This window comes from Lepus europaeus, chromosome 12, assembly GCF_033115175.1.
Source record: "Lepus europaeus isolate LE1 chromosome 12, mLepTim1.pri, whole genome shotgun sequence".
NCBI classification, from domain to species: domain Eukaryota; kingdom Metazoa; phylum Chordata; class Mammalia; order Lagomorpha; family Leporidae; genus Lepus; species Lepus europaeus.
This window is the reverse complement of record NC_084838.1, coordinates 44,199,405-44,213,303: the sequence shown is the minus strand read 5'-3', so window position 1 is coordinate 44,213,303 and position 13,899 is coordinate 44,199,405. Positions and strand designations below refer to the sequence as shown.

The 13,899-nt window shown below is 39.6% G+C and overlaps 1 pseudogene; it reads right to left on the bottom strand.

Moving 5' to 3' along the window:
• Window positions 1-8,187: 8,187 nt before the first annotated feature.
• Window positions 8,188-8,973, bottom strand: LOC133770988 (elongation factor 2-like; annotated as a pseudogene).
• Between the last annotated feature and the right edge of the window lie 4,926 nt (window positions 8,974-13,899).

The following is a 13,899-nucleotide window of genomic DNA, read 5'->3' as shown; positions in this document are numbered from 1 at the left end:
TCTAATTTTAAATGTTGAAAATTATTTTTGAAATGCTTATATAGCAATAACAGTAACAATTTCTTAAATGTATTTTGTCATCTACCGAATTACAGAAAAAGTGAATTTTTAGTTATTGTTTCAATTCTATTTTATTTTTATACTTAAGTGACTTTCCATATGTTTATTTGAAAGGTATACACACAGAGAGAGAGAGAGAGAGAGAGAGAGAGAGAGAGAGAGAGAGACAGATAAACTTAGAGATCTTCCAGCCATTGGTTCACTTCTCAAATAGGCCAGAAATATAAACCAGGTATCCTCTGTGGGTGGTGAGGACCCAGCAACTTGAGGAATCATCTGCTGACTCCAAGGGGTGTGCTTTAGCAGAAAGTTGAATCAGAGGCAGAGCTTGGATTCAAACCCAGTAACTCTGATATGAAATACGGGCATCATAAGGATGTTTTAAACCACTGCAACAAGTGACCACCTCAACTTTACATTTTTATTCATTTATTCGTGTGACAGAAAGAGAAAGAGTTCTCATCTACTAGTTCATTCCTCAATGCCTGCAATACCCAGATGGACTCTATTTGGGAACAGTGAACTCAATCTATATCCTTCACATGGCAGCAGGCACCCAAGTACTTGAGTCCTCACTGCTGTCTTGCAGGGTTCACAGTAACAGGAAGCTGGAATCAGAACCTGTAGCCAAATAGGGGACCCAGGCATTCAATGTGGAGCACTCCCATCTTAACTTGTGTCTAACCACTAGGCCAAATACTTGCACCAAGGTTTTATTTTTTGATATAAACTATATGGCAATCTTCACTTTTAAAAAGGCAGTGGAAATAAATGTAATTCCTTATACATTGTATAAAATTTTATTTATTTTTATTCAAAAAGTAGTAAGAGAGAGAGGGAGGGGGTGGGTGAGAGAAAGAAAGAAAGAATCTTCTTTCTACTGCATCACTCCCTAAAATATCTACAACATCCAGAGCTGGGTCAGAACAAAGTTAGAAACTGGAAACTGTTCAAATCTTCCATGTTGATTGTAAGGACCGAAGCACCTGAGCCATCACCTGCCGCCTCCAAGAATGCCTTTTTAAATAGGAAGCTGAAGCCGGCGCCGTGGCTCACTAGGCTAATCCTCCGCCTTGCGGCGCCAGCACACCGGGTTCTAGTCCCGGTCTGGGCACCGATTCTGTCCCGGTTGCCCCTCTTCCAGGCCAGCTCTCTGCTGTGGCCAGGGAGTTCAGTGGAGGATGGCCCAAGTCCTTGGGCCCTGCACCCCATGGGAGAACAGGATAAGCACCAGGCTCCTGCTATTGGATCAGCGCGGTGCGCCAGCCGCAGCGTGCCTACCGCGGCGGCCATTGGAGGGTGAACCAATGGCAAAAGGAAGACCTTTCTCTCTGTCTCTCTCTCACTGTCCACGCTGCCTGCCAAAAATAAAAAAAATAATAATAATAATTAAAAAAAATAGGAAGCTGAAATGGGAAACAAAGCCAGGACTCCAACTAGCCACCCTGATATGAGACACAGTCATCTCAAGCAGTGACTCCACTGTGCTAAACCTGCTTAAACATTTATCAATCCTTTTTCTCCTTTGTCATAAATAGCACTATGGCTAAAGTTGGTCCTTGCTTAGTATTAAGTATTTCTGCTAATCTTTTACCTGATTTATTAAAACTGCCCTGTTACATTTTCCTTTTCCTTATAAGTGCATTTAATATTCCTTCTAATCTTTCATTTTCCCTACACTATCTTTGTTTTAATAATTCTATCACTTCTGGCCGGCGCCGCGGCTCAATAGGCTAATCCTCCGCCTAGCGGCGCCAGCACACCGGGTTCTAGTCCTGGTCAGGGCACCGATCCTGTCCCGGTTGCCCCTCTTCCAGGCCAGCTCTCTGCTGTGGCCAGGGAGTGCAGTGGAGGATGGCCCAAGTGCTTGGGCCCTGCACCCCATGGGAAACCAGGATAAGCACCTGGCTCCTGCCATCGGATCAGCGCGGTGCGCCGGCTGCAGCGCGCTACCGTGGCGGCCATTGGAGGGTGAACCAACGGCAAAAGGAAGACCTTTCTCTCTGTCTCTGTCTCTCACTGTCCACTCTGCCTGTCAAAAAAAAAAATTCTATCACTTCTATTTTTAAAATAAGATTCCCATGCTATTTATTATGAATTAATTTAATGTTTCGATGGCATAGAATATGGATTAGTTAATATCTGAACTACAGGCTTCTCCTCTAATATACATTGGTGAATAATAAGAAAACTTTTTAAAAATATTGAGAAGACAAACTGTTCTTCGGGTGTTGAAAAATTTAGTTTCTGATAAATGAACTCCATCAAAGTACTTACTTTTGTGCCTTCAATAACTATTTACATTCTCCCTGATTGGTAACAACTAACTGAGCACCTAAAAGGAAATCTGTTGAAGTGAAATGGACACTATGAAAAACAATGACTTGATCAGCCCTTGTACTGACTGTCGAGGAACAACTTAATACTTTATCCCTTTTAGTATTTTTTTTGTTCTACTTAATATCATTGGTTGAACTCTTTAATTAACAAACAGTTATTCTTAGGTGTTTAAATTTAACTGAAAAGTGATCCCTGTTAAATATAAGAGTGGGACTAAGAGAGGGAAGAGATGTACAGTTCGGCACTTCCTCAATCGGACTTAACCCTAATGGTGGAGTTAGAAACATACCAGGGGATTCCAATTCAATTCCATCAAGGTGGCATGTACCAATGCCATCTCACTAGTCAAAGTGATCAGTTTCAGTTCATAATTGATCATAATGATAAGAGTCAAAAAGTTCACATAAACAAGACTAGTGTCTGCTAATACTGATAGAATTAAAAAGAGAACAATCCAACATGGGAAGCAGGGTACACAGCAGACTCCTAAAATGGCAGATGTCCTAAACAACACTCTGGCCTCAGAATTAGCCCTTAAGGCATTCAGATCTGGCTAAAAAGCCCATGAGAGTATTTCAGGCATGGAAAGCCAAGACACTCTGGCAAAAAAAAAAAATATGACCTAAATGAAAGATCTCTGCGAGTGAGATCCCGGCGGAAAGAAGGGGCCATCAAAGAAGAAGGTACCTTTCTCTGAAGGGAGGAAAGAACTTCCACTTTGGCTATGGCTTGTTTAAATAAGATCAGAGTTGGTGAACTCAAGACGCTTCCATAGCCTTGGCAGCTCATGACAAGAGCCTCGGGTGATTACTGACGCCATAAACAAGGGTGTCACTTGTTAAATCAACAACAGGTGTCACTGTGCACTTACTCCCCATGTAGGATCCCTGCCCTTAATGTGTTGTACTATGTGAATTAATGGTATAACTAGTACTCAAACAGTATTTTATACTTTGTGTTTCTGTGTGGTGCAAACTGTTGAAATCTTTACTTAGTATATACTAAATTGATCTTCTGTATATAAAGATAATTGAAAATGAATCTTGAAGAAGAATAGGATGGGAGAGGAGTAGGAGACGGGGTGGTTGTGGGTGGGAGTGCGGTTATTGGGGGGAAAAGCCACTATAATCCAAAAGTTGTACTTTGGAAATTTATATTTATTAAATAAAAGTTTAAAAAAATTAAAACAAAAAAAAAAGAAAATGGATAAACTGTAGGGCATTTATGTTACCTAAAACTAAATATCAGTGGAAATTACATTAAGTAGATCTACAGATATCAATGATTTTATAGCCAATAAAATTGAAACATCTTAAGAGAATTAATCTAAGCACTCATGATAATTCAACATATTAAACAGGAAGAAAGCTACTGGAAATATTTACAAAGTATCCAATTTCTCAGCATTTAAGATAGCATCATGCTTTTGAGAAGAAAACATCTGATTTAGCTAACTTGCTTTTCTTTCATATACATTATATGTTATATATTATTTTGTGACTAAAATTTTGTGACTAAGTGACTAAAAATTAAGTATTTAGAGTTTAAGTTAAGAAATTCACTAGGAAAGCTTGAAAAACTTTCATCACTATATAAAATTATTACTGGATGAGGAAAATGTGCTGACACAAAAAAGTATATAATATGATTGTCCTGGGATGGCATTGTGGATCAGGGTTACAATCTGCAACTTGGAATGCCACATCCCATACCTGAATGCCTGGGATTTAGTCCTACCTCAATATCTAATCTAACTTCCTGAAAAAGCAACGCAGGCAGCATATGATACTTCAAGAACTTAGGTTGCTGTCACCCATTTGGGAGACCAGATGGAGTTCCAGCTCCTTGCCCAGTGCTAGCAGTTGTGGGCACTTGGGGGAGTGAACCAACAATTGGAAGATATCTCTCATCTCCCTGTCTCTGTCATTCTGCCTTTCAAATCAATGGATAAATAAAACTTTACAAACATGATGTCTGTTAGCTGAGTAGAAAATATTGGCCTTTCAGAATAAAGAAGCTAACTAAGTATGGACAAAACAATGCATATATTATGATTTTAAAAAAATAAGAAATTTTAAGAATAATTCTAAGGCCGGCACCATGGCTCAACAGGCTAATCCTCCACCTAGCGGCACCAGCACACCGGGTTCTACTCCTGGTTGGGGCACAGGACTCTGTCCCGGTTGCCCCTCTTCCAGGCCAGCTCTCTGCTATGGCCCGGGAGTGCAGAGGAGGATGGCCCAAGTGCTTGGGCCCTGCACCCCATGGGAGAACAGAAGCACCTGGCTCCTGCCTTCGGATCAGCGCAGTGCGCCGGCCGCAGTGCGCCAGCCGCGGCAGCCACTGGAGGGTGAACCAACGGCAAAGGAAGACCTTTCTCTCTGTCTCTCTCTCTCACTGTCCACTCTGCCTGTCAAAAATTAAAAAAAAATAAAAATAGAATAATTCTATAATCAATATATAATACTTCTGTAATTAATTCTGTGTTGGTGAAGAATTGCAACCTTGATAATTAATTGTGATCATTATTATATGAGGGAATTTGAGATCACCCAAAGAAACATGTAAATCTCTATTAAGGGGACAGTGTTGTGGCACAGCTGGTTAAAGCTCTACATGCAAGCACTGCATCCCATATGGACACCAGTTTGAGTCCTGGCTGCTGCACTTCCAATCTAGCTCCTTGCAAATGTGCCTGGAAAAGCAGTGGAGGATGGCCCAAGTCCTTGGGCTCCTGCACTCATGTAGGAGACCCAGAAGAAGCTCCTGGCTCTTGGCTTCAAATCAGCTCAGCTCCAGCTGTTGCAGCCATTTGAGGAGAGAACAAGCAGACAGAAGACCTCTCTCTCACTATCTCTAAGTCTCTCTGTAATTCTGCCTTTCAAATACATAAAATATATCTTTAAAAAATTTTATTAAAAAGCAAACATTGATCTAATCTCATTTGTCTAATTTTTGCTTTAATTGCTTGTGCTTCTGGGGTCTTATCCAAGAAGTCTTTGTCTAGGGTGAATTTTGCAGCATTTCTTCTGTTTTCCTCTATTAATTTGATGGTTTCAGGTCTTAAATTTAGATCCTTGATCCATTGTGAGATTTTTTTTTTTCTATAGGATTTAAGGCAGGTGACATTGTTTCAAAATTTTACATGTATAAATCTAATTTTACATCAAGCTGAGAATCTTCTGCAAAACAGTTAAAGTGAAGCAACCAACAGAATGTGACAAAATATTAGAAAACTATGCATCCCAAAAAGAATAATTATTCAGAATATATAGAGTGCTCAAGAATTCAACAACAAAACAAACAATCCAGTTCAGAAATCGGAAAAAGATATGAAAAGGCATTTTTTCCAATGATGAAACACTAATAGCCAACAAACAGATTAAAAAAACAATGCTCACGTTCACTAGCCATTAGAGAATGCTAATAAAAACCACACTGAGGTATCACCTCACAGTAGTTCAAATAGCTAATTCCAAAAATCAAAAAATAGCAAATATGATGAGGTTCTGGAGAATATATGCCTTGTTGGTGGGAATGCAAATTGGTACAATTATGTAAAATAGTATGGGAATTTCTCAGAAAACTAAAATAGATATGACCCAGGTAGCTTACTCCTGGGAATACTATCAAAAGAAGTGAAATCAGCATATAAAATAGATGTCTTCACTCCAACCTTTATAGCAGCTCAATTCACGATAGCAAAGATATGAAATCAACCTAGGTGCTTACCAAATTATGACTGGATAAAGAAAATGTTACATATATACACACATGTTTGACTATTACTTAGCCATAAAAAAAAGAAATCTTGGCATCTGAAACAAAATGATTGAACTGGAGATCATTATGCAAAGTAAAATAAGCCAGATACAAAGATAAATATGGCATATTTTCTCCTATTTGTGGAAGTTAATATATATAGAAAGAGTATAAAAACCATGTGGATGCTATATGCATCTGGCATATAGTTTTATATATGCCATATTCTTTACTGAATCATATCATGCAAATAACAATATACCCTTCTTTCCCCATGTTCTGATCATTTTCATGAATCTTACTCTTGTGATATTATCTCTGATTTCAGGAAAATATAGTCATATATGTATGCATATAATGTCGACATTTGAAGTGAAGATAACAAAATGTTAAAAACAAAAGTGAAGAAAAAATATATAGGGGCCAAGGATGGATGCCCACATCCCATATGAGTGTCAGTTTGATTCCTATCTGGCTCCTGATACCAGTTCTCTATCAGTGCAGGACCTGGGAGGCAATAGCGATGACTCAAGTAGTTGGGGTCTATCACTGATGTGGGAGACAAGGATTGAGTATCGACTTATGCCTTAGCCTGACTCAGGGATGTTTTGGGCACCTAGGGAATGAACCAGCACAAGACAGGTTCTCTCTCTCTTTTTCCATGTGTCTTTCTGGCTGTCAAATAAATAAATACAGAATTTTAGAAAGTGTGTACTTACTGATAGTTAATATTGAATTGGAAATTACCAACAAATTGACATATATCATTTTACACAATATCTTCCAATATGAAAGTTAAAAGAACATATATCTATCGAAAACAATGGAAACATATAAAAGCAGAGAACTTACCTGTTCTGCCTGTCCAGTTTACATGGATATGACGGACTGAAAACAAGAGTTCCACTGGGCTCTAACTGCATTATGAAAAGGCAGTCAGCATGTCAGTATCTAATCCTTAAGCAAAGAGGGAACCAAAGGTAGAGAATATACAAGTAGTAATAGGCTGAGTTTCAAACTTGTTCCATACTACTAAAAACTTGGGTATTTGACAGATTAGTTGCATTTCCAATCCATTATCCACACAGCAAATAGTTAAGCCCTTCATGTTGATAGCATCTGTCCAAATGAGATTTCCAGCCAAGCAAGTAAAAGTTGTCCAAATCAGCAGCAGATTTCAGTTAGTACGGTTGTGATAAATATGATTGAATCATTCAAACTAGTCTAAGATAAAGGAAAACCTGCAGAGTCAATGTTCTCAATGTAAAATATGTTTAGTAGGTGCAGTATACCTACTTCACAAAGTGGTATGAAGAGAAATAATGTAGATAATGCAGAACACTTTAGCAGCTGTTACTCTGTAGGTATTTTACAGATTACTAAATATAAAAATTATCAGGTATTGAGAATCATTTTTAGGTAGAAAATATTTGGCACACAGTTCTGCTGTATGGTGGAGACATATGACACCAATACCAGTAACAGATTTCCTCCAGCCTTAAGAACTGAGCCTTCGTCTTTTGTCTCTTTTTTTTTTTTTTTTCATGGTCACCACTGATCAAATTTTATTACTCCAATGGCACTCGGCTGGAAGGCTGCAGTCAACACCGCACAGGACTTTCTGCCTCCCAGAAATTCTTCCCGCCGCTTCTCCCAACTTTCTGGCGGGAAGGTGGGGGGAGCCGCTGATGGCTGCTGACCCTGTAAACTTCCCACGCGTTCCTCCCAGCATTCTGTGCACACCCGCATTTCCTTCTGAAGAAATGAGATAAAGAAGTGCTGGGTGTCCTTCCCAGGTACCTCCCAACCGGCCACTGAGTCCCTGCCCAGAGGTCGCATCTGTTTGTTGCCTCCGAAAGAAGTATGGTTCGAGACTGCATCGAATGTTACCGTAGAGCCATGGCAGGGAGCAGGCCCCGGCAGCTCTAGGGATGAGCGTCACCGTGGGGGCTGTCTCGAGGTACGAAGCTGTGGGGGCGTCGCGTGTCAGGCCGGGTCAAGGGGCGGGGCCGCCGGAGCCACCCCCTACAACTTGTCCAGGAAGTTGTCCAGGCAGGGCTTCCGTGCCTGCGCATCTCGGCCACCCCCTGGCTGGGGCGGCTGGCTGTTGTTGTCGAAGGGGTCCCCAGGCAGTATCTGCCAGAGGCGGGAAGGCCTGGCTGCCCTGTTGGACCTCAGGTCGCCGGTGACGCTGAAGCACTTGTTGACGGGAAGGTAGGCCTGCACCGCAAACATGGGCGTGGCTGGACTCCTCGGACACGCGGCCTTGCTTCCTGTTCAGGACACCGACCACTTGCTCAGGACGCGGGATCGCCACAAGGTAAACAGGCTCTCTGAAGCGGGGCTGGGCGGTCAGCACGCTGACGCAGAGGTAGCTCCGGGCTGTGGAGGTGATCTGGCCGCCCCTGAGGTGGGTGGCGTCGGCGTGCAGCGTCAGGCCGTGGGCGTCGAAGCGCACGTTTCGCGTGTTCTCCTCACGCAGCGCACCCTCCTGGGCGGCCCGCCGGAAGCCAGCCACCACGCTGTCCTTGATCTCGCTGAGGTACTGCACCCCCTTGGTGGATGTTGGGGCCGGTGCCGCCGGGCGGAAGCACCAGATCTTGCTGGCCTCAGCGCGTCCCACTCCCACTTCTCGGCCAGGTCGTGGGCGCGCTGCTCGAGCTCCTGGTGGGCGCACACCTTGCCCTTGTCGATGTCCTCGGCCAGGCCACCGAGGAACGGGCGCGCCTTCAGGTGCAGCCGGTTGTGCTTGTTGGGGGCGTTTCTTCTTAGGGTTTCTAACACTAGACACATCTCAGAGACAGTATTCATAGATGCACTAATTAAGTGGAAAATGTGAGAACCCAAGAGAGAAAAGTTGGTAAAACAGAGTACTTAAATATGACTATAATTCATAGCAACTTAGGTTTCGCTGTAATAACTAAAACCTCATAATCTCAGTGACTTAAACCGAAAAAGATTTAATCAAGCTACAGATCCTCCTATTCATAAATGTAGGTGACAAACTGAAGGGAGAAAAATATGCCCAGAGTTGGCACACACCATTTCCCTTCTAGATATTCCATTAGTTAAAAAAAATCCATATGGTCAAATCTTTGTCCTTTCAGAGAGAATATAAAATTATTTCCAAAGGGGACAGAAAATAACAAGTATGAATAATATTGCCTAACATTAAATTCTAACACAAAATTTTTAGGGCACAAACCAACCAACACTACCTGTTTTCATGAAGTATATAGAATGGGTTTTAATATTATTTCTTCATAATTTTGTTGCCTAAATATTTCTTGAATATTTTTAAATAGCGCAAAAGATGAAATAAATCTCTTCATGCTGTTCTGGGGCCGTAGTGTGCAAATGTTCCATATGGCACCAGGATTGTTTCTTAATGTTTGGTGTGTTGGGTTGTCAGTAATTGACATTAGGAATGATGTATGCACATGACCTTGGGAAAATATTGAGAGTATATTTGTAGAATGTATGAGATCTTTTCCTGTTAATGCCCATTATATTTTCAAACTTTTAAACCAGAAAGCATGTATTACAATCATACTTTACAAACCTAGAACTGAACACTATTATATAATGAATTCATTTCAGATGAATTTGTGTGGGGTTATGAGAATAATTAAAATTCTTTGAGAAAACATTAATAGGATCAAATATGAAACAATAAATTGAACTATTAACTAGGAAATATGACTCAAAATTTGCACAAAGATATCTTTGCATGTTAAAAATATCATGGTCTGTAAAAAAAAAAAAAAAAAAATCATGGTCTGGGCCGGCGCCGCGGCTCACTAGGCTAATCCTCCGCCTTGCGGCGCCAGCACACCGGGTTCTAGTCCTGGTTGGGGCACCGGACTCTGTCCCGGTTGCCCCTCTTCCAGGCCAGCTCTCTGCTATGGCCCGGGAGTGCAGAGGAGGATGGCCCAAGTGCTTGGGCTCTGCACCCCATGGGAGACCAGGAGAAGCACCTGGCTCCTGCCATTGGATCAGCGCGGTGCGCCGGCCGTAGCGCGCCTACCGCGGTGGCCATTGGAGGGTGAACCAACGGCAAAAAGGAAGACCTTTCTCTCTGTCTCTCTCTCTCACTGTCCACTCTGCCTGTAAAAAAAAAAAAAAAAAAAAAAAAAAAAAAAATCATGGTCTGCGCAGGTGCCGTGGCTGAATAGGCTAATCCTCCGCCTGTAGCACCAGTACACGGGGTTCTAGTCCTGGTCGGGGCACCGGATTCTGTACCGGTTGCCCCTCTTCCAGGCTAGCTCTCTGCTGTGGCCCGGGAGTGCAGTGGAGGATGGCCCAAGTGCTTGGGCCTTTAACCGCATGGGAGACCAGGAGAAGCACCTGGCTCCTGCCTTCAGATCAGCGCAGCGCGCCGACCACGGCGGCCATTGGAGGGTGAACCAACGGCAAAAGGAAGACCTTTCTCTCTGTCTCTCTGTCTCTCACTGTCCACTCTGCCTGTCAAAAAAATTAAAAAATTAAAAAAAAAATCATGGTCTCAGAAATTCCAGGAACTAAATAGAATTAATAAAAGCTTGCTATAAATTACTCTATTAATAATTTTAAAATTTATACAATTATCTGAAATAGAAGCTTCTGAACATTTCTTGACTTCTCATTTTCCTCATTTCTTATTTGTAATTCTATCCATTCTACTTCTTTCTTGTGAGCACATGTAAAGAATATATAGCAGGTATTTAAAGAGGCAAGGGCTAATCATAATTCCTGAGTTCTTACTTCTACATTCTATATGGATTTAATTTTGCTTAAATTGTTTTGAATTCTTGGACATTTAGTTAGTTATGTCTGAATTTAGAAAACCATGCTGGTATCTCAATCTCAGTTCTGTGATGACTCACTAAATATTTCTGACCTATCTTTTCAACTAAAAAGTGATTACAAAATTTAGAGCAATGTGATATTTTATTTTAATTTTTTAAGAATTAATCTAGAGTAAGATCTATTAAGTGCCTAGCACATAAAAAGATCTCTAACAGAAAATAGTAGCACTCAGTATTCAATCCTTTCTCTCTTGTTATTGGAAATTCTAGGAAATACAAGGAAGAGTCTAGTTAAATTTTCCATAAAACTTGTTAATGACAGATCCCAGGTAAATCCCCTTATCATTGGAATTTTTTTTCAGAATGTAACTAGTTTATCTGGATATCTTAGGGTAAATAAATAAACATGAATGCATAGAATTTTTTATTTTTTACAAAATACCAAGTAAACTACTATACAACATTCTGAATCAAGATGGATATGATTAAGACAAAAATAATAGTCATGGTAAGTTGTGACAGCCTTTGTCACTTAGAAACCTCAAATTTTAATCTGAGATAGAGCATACCGTATCCCCCAAAGATGTGGGAGATGGTTGGTCTGAGAGTACTCCCTGATGTGTATGCCCTGAAATTCTTAATTCGTTAACTATTTAGTAAAGTTTGATGTTAATGTTTTCTTATTTGTGAGCCTTCTTTGATAATTATCGTTTGTATTATATAATATTTAATAAAACAGATTTGTACTCCAAATTGTAATGATTGAAGAGGTTGTCTGAGTGAAGCAAGTGTTAAATTTTGGGCTCTAGAATACAGAGAATATGGGATTGGCTCAATTTCTCTTTTCAAATTCGATTTTATACAAATTTTAGAACAGAATATGGCAAGGAATAATAATATTGAAAAATACTTCACTAAAAAAGAATGTGTGTCTCTGGCTATAGTTGACATTGTGTATTATTTAGATGCTCCCTTGTGCTACATGAGATAAGAAAAGTGATTAAAAATCGGTTTAGTAAAAAGGAATACACTGGCAATTCTTCTCCCTCATTGGTTCATTGCAAATTTTTCAGTCACTTTTATTTTACTATTTCAGAAATTACAGATATTTTAATATTCATATTAAATAACTCTCTAAAGAAAGGTATCATAACATAACATCTAACATAAAAAAAAGCAATGATTTGGGGCCAGCACTGTGGCATAGGAGGTTAAGCATCTGCCTGTGGCATCATCATCCCATATGGGTGCTGGCTCAAGTCTCAGCTGCTCCACTTCAATCTATCTCCCTGTTGATGGCCTGGAAAAGCAGTAGAAGATACGTGAGCTCAGCACCCACCTGGGAGACCTGGAAGAAGCTCCTGGCTCCTGGCTTCAGATCGGCACAGCTCCAGCCATTGCGGCCATTTGGGGAGTGAACCAGATGATGGAAGACCTCTCTCTGTCTCTTTGCTCCCTTTCTTCATCTGTAACTATGCCTCTCAAGTAAATAAATAAGTGTTAAAATAGAAATCAATGATTTGATATACAGTGATTAGTGTTATTATATTCTGAATAACATATTATTTAGAATTTATACTATATTTCCAGTAAGTAAAGAATTGATTTTAGGTATAATCTCCATTTGACAAAAAAGTTTGCATGATTTAGCATTGTATTTATAAAATAAGAAGTATTAATGGTATCTCTGAATTAAGTTTTAATTCTTTCCCTTATATCATCATTCTTTATATCATTTTGGAGAACATATTTTTCTCTTTTCCCCTGTAATTAATAAGTAGAAAATAAAAGCATGACATTTCAGCCAGAGTTACCAGTTTATCTTCAGCTAATTTACGAGATTCTGCTATATCTATAAAAGAAACTTAACATATAAACATTTCCAAACCAAAAGATCATCTTTTTCGTCTCTTTACCTTTTGCTTGGATCTGATGATGTAATATGGTTTCATCTACCTCTGAGAATATACTTAACAAACACAGCGACAATTTAGCATTTTCCCAATTCACATCTAGTGCAATATTTAAGAAGATTTCATCTAATTGAACACATGTTGGAACAAATTTAATAAAAGTGTTCTTGTAAATGCTTCAATGGCTAGATGGGAGACAAGCTAGGCAGGCAGCAAAGTGAGCATCATTCTGGTCGGGCTCTCCAGGCTAAGAAGTCATTTGCAAGATGTTTTGACTGCTGAGAATGTCAGCCATAATCAATCTCCGAGATAGAAGAAGGCTGCAAATGGGTGAGGTAATGTTCAAATTCATCGAAATATGACTAGTCATAATAAAGTGTAATGGATATGACTGCCTTGCTTTGAATGAATTTAGAGAGCATTTTGGTTCAGAAATGATATGTTTCTACCTTATTTGAGAAATGTAGGGAATGCAGTTATGTCATGCAGTCATAGATCTTTGTCTCTCTGTCCTACTTTCCTTAGCTTTGGAAGAAGACACAGTTTCTACAGAAGCTGACTTTACTAATTTTTTTATTATTAATACATGTTTTTTAAAAAGGTTATAAAATATATACAACTTTCTTCCTTTATGTAATTTTTTTAAATAACAAAATTGTCTGTCTCCTTTAACTTTTTATTGAAATCTCTTAAGACATCTGATCAATACCTGGAAATTACAAATTAATAAGCCCACCTTTCAAATTACATAAAGAGAAATGCAATAGAATCTACCTGTTTTGTTAACAAGTATAAGGCAAAGACCATTCAGAATGTAAACAATCCTGTAACTCTTTGAGTTTTATTAAGTTCAAGTATTTTAAATACCCAAATCTAAACTTAATTGAAGGTATTTCACAGAACAGATAGTAGTGATTTCAAGAGATTAATTTTATAAAGATCGTCTTTTTATTTGGCAATGTATGTTCTAATCATTTTGAAAATTTTGCCTACAAATATTTTCCTAATTTACACAGAAAGATTCTACCTAATATTCA